The sequence below is a fragment of the Callorhinus ursinus genome, unplaced genomic scaffold (genome assembly GCF_003265705.2).
Source record: "Callorhinus ursinus isolate GAN/ISIS: 27379988/994484 unplaced genomic scaffold, GSC_fseal_2.0 scaffold1, whole genome shotgun sequence".
Lineage (NCBI taxonomy): Eukaryota > Metazoa > Chordata > Mammalia > Carnivora > Otariidae > Callorhinus > Callorhinus ursinus.
The window spans coordinates 123,811,478-123,820,585 of NW_027397063.1; the positions used below are offsets into that span (position 1 = coordinate 123,811,478).

The 9,108-nt window shown below is 40.7% G+C and overlaps 1 long non-coding RNA gene across 2 annotated transcripts; it reads left to right on the top strand.

Annotated features, from left to right (window-relative positions):
• Window positions 1–394: 394 nt before the first annotated feature.
• Window positions 395–2,484, top strand: LOC112822869 (uncharacterized). 2 transcript variants are annotated; one of them, XR_012375553.1, is made up of 3 exons: window positions 421–498; window positions 1,497–1,571; window positions 2,192–2,484. It is a non-coding gene; the product is annotated as an uncharacterized lncRNA (long non-coding RNA). The 2 variants fall into 2 exon arrangements; XR_003207857.2 differs by lacking the exon at window positions 1,497–1,571 and having other exon boundaries at window positions 395–498.
• The last annotated feature ends 6,624 nt before the right edge of the window (window positions 2,485–9,108 follow it).

Below are 9,108 nucleotides of genomic sequence, written 5' to 3' on the forward strand. Positions count from 1 at the left end.
TATATTATGGAAAGCCTGAAGCTCAATTTCCCCAAAGTAGTGACCCACAGACACTCACCTACCCATCTGAAGGTCTGTCATTATCCTTTTGGGAGGGATTTTTGCCTCTAAAAGGTCCAACTTATCCAAGTGGCCATCTTCTTATGAATTGATTCATTGTTAAGATTTAGGGAAATTAAAATAAAAATCTCAAAGATATTCAGAAATTTCAAAGCTCTGAAAACCTGCTGCTGCTTGCACTCCCATCACCTGGGATATCCTAAGGAGTCCGTGCTTATAAGCGACAAACCAAAGAAGATATTGCAGGTGCCTGCTAGTGATGTGGACTCATCCCTGGATTTTTGCCACCTTCCAAACTTAGTTGTGACATTTATGACCTCAGGGTTCTTACATTCTCTTAAGCTTTGCCTCAAAGGAGGTTTCTGCCTTATTCCCTGGCCTCAGGCTAACTCTTAGCCTTTCTACAAGTAGGACAAGAAGGAAATGATTTGGACAAAGGTACTTTGTAAGGCATGTAAAACAAAATTTATTCCTAGGTCTAGTCGAGTAGGAACAGAATTCCTTTTCTGGAAATAAACAGGTAATTGAAATAAAAGTGCCTACTTGGCCTAAATATGTGTCAGAGGACCTCAATTCTCTATTTGTCTATGGAAACAGCTTCCTATCTTGGCTGTAAGCAGAGATTTCCCAGAAAAATTAGAGTCGTAGAAAGGTTTCAGGAACAGGCTTATTAGGTGGGCTGATGGCATTTCATTAGACCCACCCTAACTTCTTTAAGGGCGTTCACTGGTTTATTTTAGTGATTGGACTAAAGCATTTTTTCCCGGAGGTACCTAGCCAGATGATTCCATCTGAGAAAATGAGTGTTTTGTTTTCTTTTAAAAGTGTACATGAAGATGCTTATTTGTGAAGCAGATTCCAGGGTTGGCATTCTTGGAGGTTAATCCTGATTAATAGGAGCTTGGTGATATAATTTTGGCTCTTACTCAATTGAGGTTGAGATTCTGGCCTCTAGCCACTCTGTAATTATCACCAAGTCTCAGGGCATACCTTGTGGGCACCCCTATATGGAGGAGATGGCTCATTGGGTTGGCATAAACAACACCTTGTAACCAGGAAACACTCGTTAAGCATCTCATCTTCCAGAATTTCATGATCATCTCTTTGAATTTCCCATGTCCATTAGTACCACGAATAGGTTTTGTTCTGCTTTTTATGACATTTATTAAAGGTTTTCCTTGCTCTGGAGTGATGGTGAGCACTTAGGAGAAAGGAGAATCAACAATGCTTGAGTGTTTTCATCCTGGAGAAGCTAAGTTGACATGTCATGGAGGTGATCACACTTCAACACTCATTGGACCAATTGGGACCAGACTGTGGATAGCTATTTTTTTTTAGAGTTATATCTTTATTACTTTAATTTGATAAGAAGGAAAAACTTTATACAGTGTATCTATCAGCTTCTGGGAAATGTCTCTATTGTGCATTCTCTCTAGGTGTAACGACCTGTGAGAGTTTGACGTTGAAGTATAAGAACTTCCATGAGGGTTTTCAAGATGGCAGTCAGTCCTGTGAGTTAATTCAAATTTCACTTGAAACCACTGGTATGTAGTTTTGCACAAATGGCAGCTTTTTATGTAGACAACAATAATAAAGGGCCAAGGCAGTTGAAGGAGTTGGAGGCAGCTTGAGCTTCTGGCTCCCTCCCGAGACTCTTCTACCCTCTTTCTGATTCACTAAATCACCTGTGAAAGACTTTGAGTATCCGGCTCTAATTTTGAACAAATGAGAGAAGTGAAGCTTTTACTATGCACTTTTGTGTGTGTGGAGAGTCCAGAGCTAGATGCTGTGAGGATAAAGGAACTTTAGGATATAGGTCTTTTCGCTAAAGAAATTCATAATCTAGTTGGAGAATTAGTGCCAGGTTTTACTTAGATACCAGTGGGTTGGCATCCAACATGCGATTGGATTTCAGAGACACCAAAAGGATTCCAAATATTTCACCTATACCAAGACAAAAGGCTACTCTAACTCCAACCTCAACTCCGATACTAACTCCACCAAAAATTAGTAGACCTCTCATAATAAGTACTTTGAACATGCTGGGTATTGTGATGTATTCTTCAGCTATGTGATGTTATTTAATTCTGACCTGTATTCGGCCTTGACCCTGCTTTATCTTTTGTGCTAGTTCATGAACAAGTTCTAAGCGACCTCTTGCACAGCCTTGGGTTGAGACGGATGGCCACTCAAGCCACTGAATGGAGGCCCTGGATTTGAACTACATGTTCCCAAATCCATCCAGGGAGCTTTAATGCAAGGCTCTTACATGTTTTGAAGATCTGATAATGCTGTGACCAGCAAAGAATCTGAAGTGACATTCTGGGATATGAGAATGTCCCGTTCCATTCCCTCAGTTCCCACAAGGCCTCCTGTACCCTGATGAATTTTAAACAGTAAAACTTTCTCTAATAATAGTCTCAACATGTCTCGCCTATGTCTGCAGCTTATTGAGCAGATGGGCTTCAAGATCCCACCATCTTTTAAGGGCTCTCATATTGTAGGCTCTGTGTGGTGAGAAAGAGACAGAATTCTCATGAGAGCTGACTTGGGTTTCCACTAAATTCTGGGTTTCTATCTGTACAGCTACAGAGGACCACCAGGAACTTCTGATTCCCATCTCTGAAGTCTCAGTACGGGTTCAGAGTGTTAACTCTTCAAACACCTTTAAGTCGAGGTTACTGACGTGTTCATTTAACCTGGCCTTTCCTGAACAACAGATTGTTTCAGGAAAAGAATTTGTAGAATTTGATCAGAATTATTTTTTTATTGGGTGGTGAGGAGAAGCTACAAAGTAGATCGTACACTGCTTCTGCAAATCTTCCTTTTGTTTTTGTTGTTTCTATTAAAATATGGGAGACACTAAGTATTCATCTGTGTGAGATGGAAAAAGAATCCCAGAAAATGTACTTTTAAAAGTCCAAATATTGGTTGACTGCTATATGCCCCTTTTCATACATTTTTTCCTCTTTTAAAAGGGTTTATTTATTTATTTGAGAGAGAGAGAGAAAGAGAGAGTGAGTGGGGTGGGGGCAATGGGAGACGGAGCAGAAGAGAATCTCAAGCAGACTCTCTGTTGAGTGTGGAGTCCGACATGGGGCTTGATCCCACAACCCTGAGGTCATGACATGAGCAGAAATCAAGAGTCAGATGCCTACCCACTAAGCCACCCAGGCACCCCTTCACACATTTTTTTCCCCATCTTAAACAACCCAGAAAGATCCACTTAAGTTAACCGAGGCTCACAAGAACTAACATGTCCAACTTCATACATCAGCCTTTCACGCTCCTTCCATTAATAGTTTGCTTCTTTTAAAGTTTTCTTTCAACAAATCTTAGGAATATTAGACACTGTGAGAATACATGAAAAAAATTATTTTAATTTTTCTAGATTTTTTGAGATATAACTGACATATTGTGCAAGTTTAAGGTGTACAACGTGTTGATTTGATACATGTATATTGTGATATGCTTATCACCATAACCACTGTAGCATTAGATAACATCTCTTTCATGTCACTTAATTACCATTTCTTTTTTGTGGTGAGCACATTTAAGATCCACTCTCTTAGCAACTTTCAAGTGTATAATACAGTATTGTTAACTATAATTGCAATGCTATGCATTAAATACCCAGAACTTATTTATCTTCTAACTGGAAGTTTGTACCCTAACCAACATTTCCCCATCACTACCAACTCCCTGCCCCCCACCGCTGGCCCTGGTAACCACCATCCTACTCTCAGTTTCTATTTCACAAATAAGGGATATCATACAGTATTTATCTTTCTCTGACTTACTTCATTTAGCATAATGCCCACAAATTTCACCCATGATGCTGCAAAAGGCAGATAGAATTTCCTTTTTTAGGAATTTCCTGGATTTCCAGGATTTCCTTTCTGATGGCCTGTTTCCATATCTTGGTTTTATGAATAATGCTGCAATAAACATGGGAGTGCAAATAATATTCAATATTCAATATTTCTTTTCAATATTCTGTTTTCATTTTCTTTGGATGTATACCCAGAAGAGGGATTGCTGGATCAAAGGGTAGTTCTATTTTTAATTTTTGAGGAACCTCCATATTGTTTTCTGTAGTGGCTGCACCAGTTTGCATTCCCACGAACAGTGCACAGGTGTTCAAAAAATTTATTACAGCCTTAAAATAGGTGCCTCTTTTCTTCGTTTTCTCTTTCTCATTTATCAGAGTTCTAGGAGGAATATAAGACAACTGGGACACAACACTACTTATTTGTGTCCACTACAATGTATCAGTAGGAACTTAGAAGAAACCTGATCTAAATGTTAATATTAATATTGCTCCCCTATGAAATCATGAGCAGAATGAAATGGTTTAGGTAAGTATCTGTGCCAGAATCAGTCCTATCATTTGGCAAAAAGTCAATGACAAGAGTTGATTAGTTGCAGCTAATCAGTGGTGTGCTAGCAAAGTAAGGGTGAGGAGAGAGTGAGGGTCCGGGAAGACTAATTTGTGGCATTTGTCAATTTCTGAGGTGTAAATACCCTCATCAGGACTGATTTCAAGGTACCAGTGGTTTAACAACGGACTCATGCAATTCCTGCAAATTTAACAATTAGCTTTCATAAGCTAGTATGATCAGGCTTCAGCATGCCAATACAGCTCCTCTCTGAGAACTGATAGCCCCTGCCTCTGGTAAGATATCCAAAGTACCCTTCCTTCTTGTACCTGCCCAGGATTTCCCAGGTAGGCCCTCATTAAGGGGGTGATGCTGGTCTCATTCATCACATGTCCCTCTAAAATGGTTGGTGATTAAGGAAAGCCTCTTTTTTTTTTTTTGACTTTTTAAAACAGCTTTTTTGAGATGTAAGTGACATTAAAAAAAACCCTTTCAAGGAAATCTCTCAAGTATGCAGAACTTTGTGTGAGGAAAATAAGACATTGAAAATGCTTATACAAATCCAGGATTCCAATTTATCAGAGGGATGGATAAAAAACAGATTAGAAATAATGCCAAAACTCATACAACTCAGTAACAAAACACCAAATAATCCAATTAAAAAGGAGGCATAAGATTTGAATGGATATTTCTCTGAGGAAGACATACAAATGGCCAACAGGTACATCAAAAGGTACTCACCATCACTAATCATCATGGAAATAGAAGTCAAAACCACAGTGAGATATCAGCTCATACTTATTAAGATAGCTATTATCAAAAAGACAAGAAATAACAAGTGTTGGAAAGAATGTAGAGAAAAGGGAACCCTCGTGCACTGTTGGTGGGAATGTAAATTTGTGCAGCCACTGTGGAAAAGAGTTTGGAGGTTCCTCAAGAAATTAAAAATAGAACTACCCTATGATCCAGCTATTCTACTTCTGGGTATATAATCAAAGGAAATGAAAAGAAGATAGCAAAGAGATATCTGCATTCCCATGTTCACTGCGGTATTATTCACAGTGGCCAAGATATGCAAACAATGTAAGGGTCCAATAAGGAATGAATGGATAAAGAACATGTGGAATATGTATACAATGAAGTATTACTCAGCCATGAGAAAGAAGGAAATCCCACCATTTGTGACAACATGGATGAACCTGGAGGGCATTATGCTAAGTGAAGTAAGTCAGACAGAGAAAGACAAATACTGCATGGTATCACTTATATGTGGAATCTAAAAAAAAAAGAAAAAGTCAAACTCATAGAAACAGAGAGTAGAAAAGTGGTTGCTAGAGGCTGAGGGATGAAGCGATTAGGGAGAGGTTGGTAAAAGGGGACAAACTTTCAGTTAGAAGATAAATAAGGTCTGAGAATCTAATGTATACTATGGTGACTATAGTTGATAAAATTGTATAATTGAAATTTACTAAGAGTAGGAACTTAAATATTCTCACCAAAATGAAATGAATAAATCTTTAAGTCAAAAAAAAAAAAAAAGAAATGATGCCCAAATAGCTTACAGTTTCAATTTATTGACTGTACTCGGGATGTGGTTAAATGACGTCTTATATCTTAGGATGAAATAATTAGGAGATTCTGAGTTGGGCATATTTTGGTCTGCAAACAGACAGGCACTGATGTGGCAGTAAGGGTGTGCTTTGATTCATCTTCAGTGGCCGGCATCACTCAGAGAGGAAAAACCAGCGTCACATCGAGGTGTATGTTCATATGTGGTCAGCAGAAGCTTTGGCTGTATTGCTGTGGTTATTTCTCCTTTCCGTGGTGTTTTGGGATGCCTGGTCTAAGTTTGTCTTCCGTGGTTGAGTTCACAGAATCATAATATCATAATATTGGGAAAGGTATCTAGGTTAGTACATGAATATCTTTCTCAATTTCCTTGACATGTGATCATTTGCTTGGGCTCGAAGACCACCAATGAAAGGGACACTCAACTTCCTGAGGCCCCTGCTTACATTTTCAGGCCATTCTCTTTGTTAGAAAATTCTTCAGGCAGAGTAGGATCTTTATCTCTGCAGCTACTTTTGGTTCTTTTCTGGACACAGAGGATCTAAGATGGACACACAGCTTTAAAAGTTGTCAGAGGCATTTCAAGTTCCGTTCCACAAACATTTCTTGCATGTTTGCCATGGCCAGGATTCACAGATGCACTAACCTCATTTCTGTCCTTGAGAACTCAAAGTCTGGCAACCTAGAAAGGTTGCCTCCAACCTAGAATGGAGAACTTAATTCTATTCTAGGATTCTGTAACAGGGACTACCCCTGTCCTAGCAATTGTCCTTCCTTTCCCCTTGCCCCATGCTAATGACAGGACCTTCCATGTTTTAACATAAGCTCATCATTTTGACAAACACAGTTGGTTAGTCTGGGGGAGGGTCTCTGACCAAATAGCACTAATCACAGTGTTCTGCCCTCACTGGTGTTAAAAGAACAAAATTCAACTGAATACATTTAAAAGCTTGTATTGGCTTTATTTAATGATTCATGATTCAGGTAGCATCCCATCTAGCAGACAGAGAGGAGCTCTAAAGAGCTGTACAAAATTAAAGACTTTTATAGGCAGAAGGAGGTGGGACACGGAAGTTATACTAGCAAGGAGCTGATTATTTGTGGCAAAGTCACCTTCCTTTAATGGACGGCAGGGGTCTATCAAGCAGACTACCTTTCTAGAACTGACCAGGTAATTCCAGATTGACTGGTTTAAGATCTCACTCCAGGGGGAACCTGAAACTATAATTAAGTTAGGTATTAGGTCTCGGTTTGGTGACATGGGGCTTAGCACAAGTGACTCCATTTTGAGCCTGATGTCTCTTTGTTGAACACTGGCTAAGGCTGATTAGTCCAGGTGTGGGCTCCTGACCACAGCTGGCCACTCAAAGCTCTTCCTTGGGATTTTAAAATTTGCTATCAGAAAGGATATAAGCCAGTCTCTCTCTAATGACTGTCTCCCTAATGACCGCACAACTGTGCAGCTGCTGTAGCCACGGTCTTCTTTGCTGTTCTGCAGTGAGAAAGAGTGAGGCAGATGGGCAGAGAGAAGGGGGAATGAGAAGTGGAGAGAGGGTCCTGGCAGCATTCCATCTCATGCTTCCAGTTTCTCTTGAGACCCATCTCCATCTCTGCTGGTCTCATGTCCACCCTTTCCTTTGAATCACTGATTCAAAACATTCTCCTTGTGGTAAGCTGATGTGAGTTTGGTTTCTGGGATATTTTTTTTTTGGGGGGGGGGAAGCAGGTGGAGAAGACTAAATAAAGGGATTAGAGAGCAGTGTTGATGCCCCCAACCCAGCCCCTTTGCTGGAGAAAAACTTGTCTCGGGCACATAGTGGAGAGATAGGCTGAGTATCGAAGAGGGAAAGGCTTGTGTTTCCTTGGAAGACATTTGGTCAGGTGTCACTGAGAGGCAGAGAATGATAAGGCAGAAATTCAGGAGGGGGCAGGAAGGCTGTTGAGTGGAAATTGTTTTCTTGATGAGATGTTTATATTCACTACTGCTTCCTGGGGCCATCTTGTCTGTTTACTCTGGGTCTACTGCTAAAGCAGTTAACTTCTGGGTGTTCTGTAAAGCCTGAATAGGGATGGAACCCCGTCTTTGTTGGTTAATAGAGGGCTTACTGTATGCCTGACACTTACACTTATAAATATGTATTTATATATATTACATATGTACTTTCCAATGTATTTACATATAAATCTCATAATATTATCATAAAGTTGGGAATTATTTCCACATTTTATACATGAGAACCAGAGATTGCAAAGGTCAATATGTTGTCTGAGACTCACACACATATAGAGCGACAGTTGGGATGGGAACCCAGCTCTGACCCCAGCCTCTACTGTATGGCCCTTTCTTCCTAGAGAGAGATTCTTGTCCCTAAAGCTCTGCCTGGTTTGAGGCTTGCCGTGGAAATAATTCTCTAGAAGTATGGCCTGGAGATTGCGTTCCCTGGGAAAGACTGGGCTTACTCTGGCCCTCCCTGGAACTCAGCCTTTGTGCCCAGAGCAAGAGAGGTGTGAATGTTTCAGGGCAGGTCTTTGCTCTGGCAAAAGCCCAGGACTCAGCAGGTTGAACCAGAGTCCTACAGCCAGGTGCGTCCGGCCTGAGTCACCACGCCGGGCCAGGTGAGGCTCTGAGGTGGCACCTGCCTGTGGCTGGCAAGACTTCTGAGAGGGCTGCCTAATCCCAAATAATAATAATGACAACAATAGTGGTGATAATGGAGGGCTTTATGTACACGAAGTGTGGTTCAATCCTAAAAGGTCCAGGAACTCTACAAAAGGTCCTGTTAAGTATTATTATCTCTTGGGAGAGCAACAGGTTTACCTTGTGGGCAAATTCTGTGTGGAGAGGCAAAAAGCCCGAAAGATAATGAGAGCAGCAAATAGCAAGTGCTAATGCCTTACCCAGGAAAAAGGACAGGCAGAAAGCCTGTCTGGGGAATCAGAGTTAGTTCAAGGAGAACTTTTCTCATTGGACATGAATTATCAGCAGCTAATGACAGAGTGTAAGCTCAAGGTTTTAAGATAAAGCAATGAGCGGTGCATGGGAGGCCATTTGCTCTGTGGGGTCTGCAGATTGCATGCTCAACAGTGTCTGGGGGCTGGA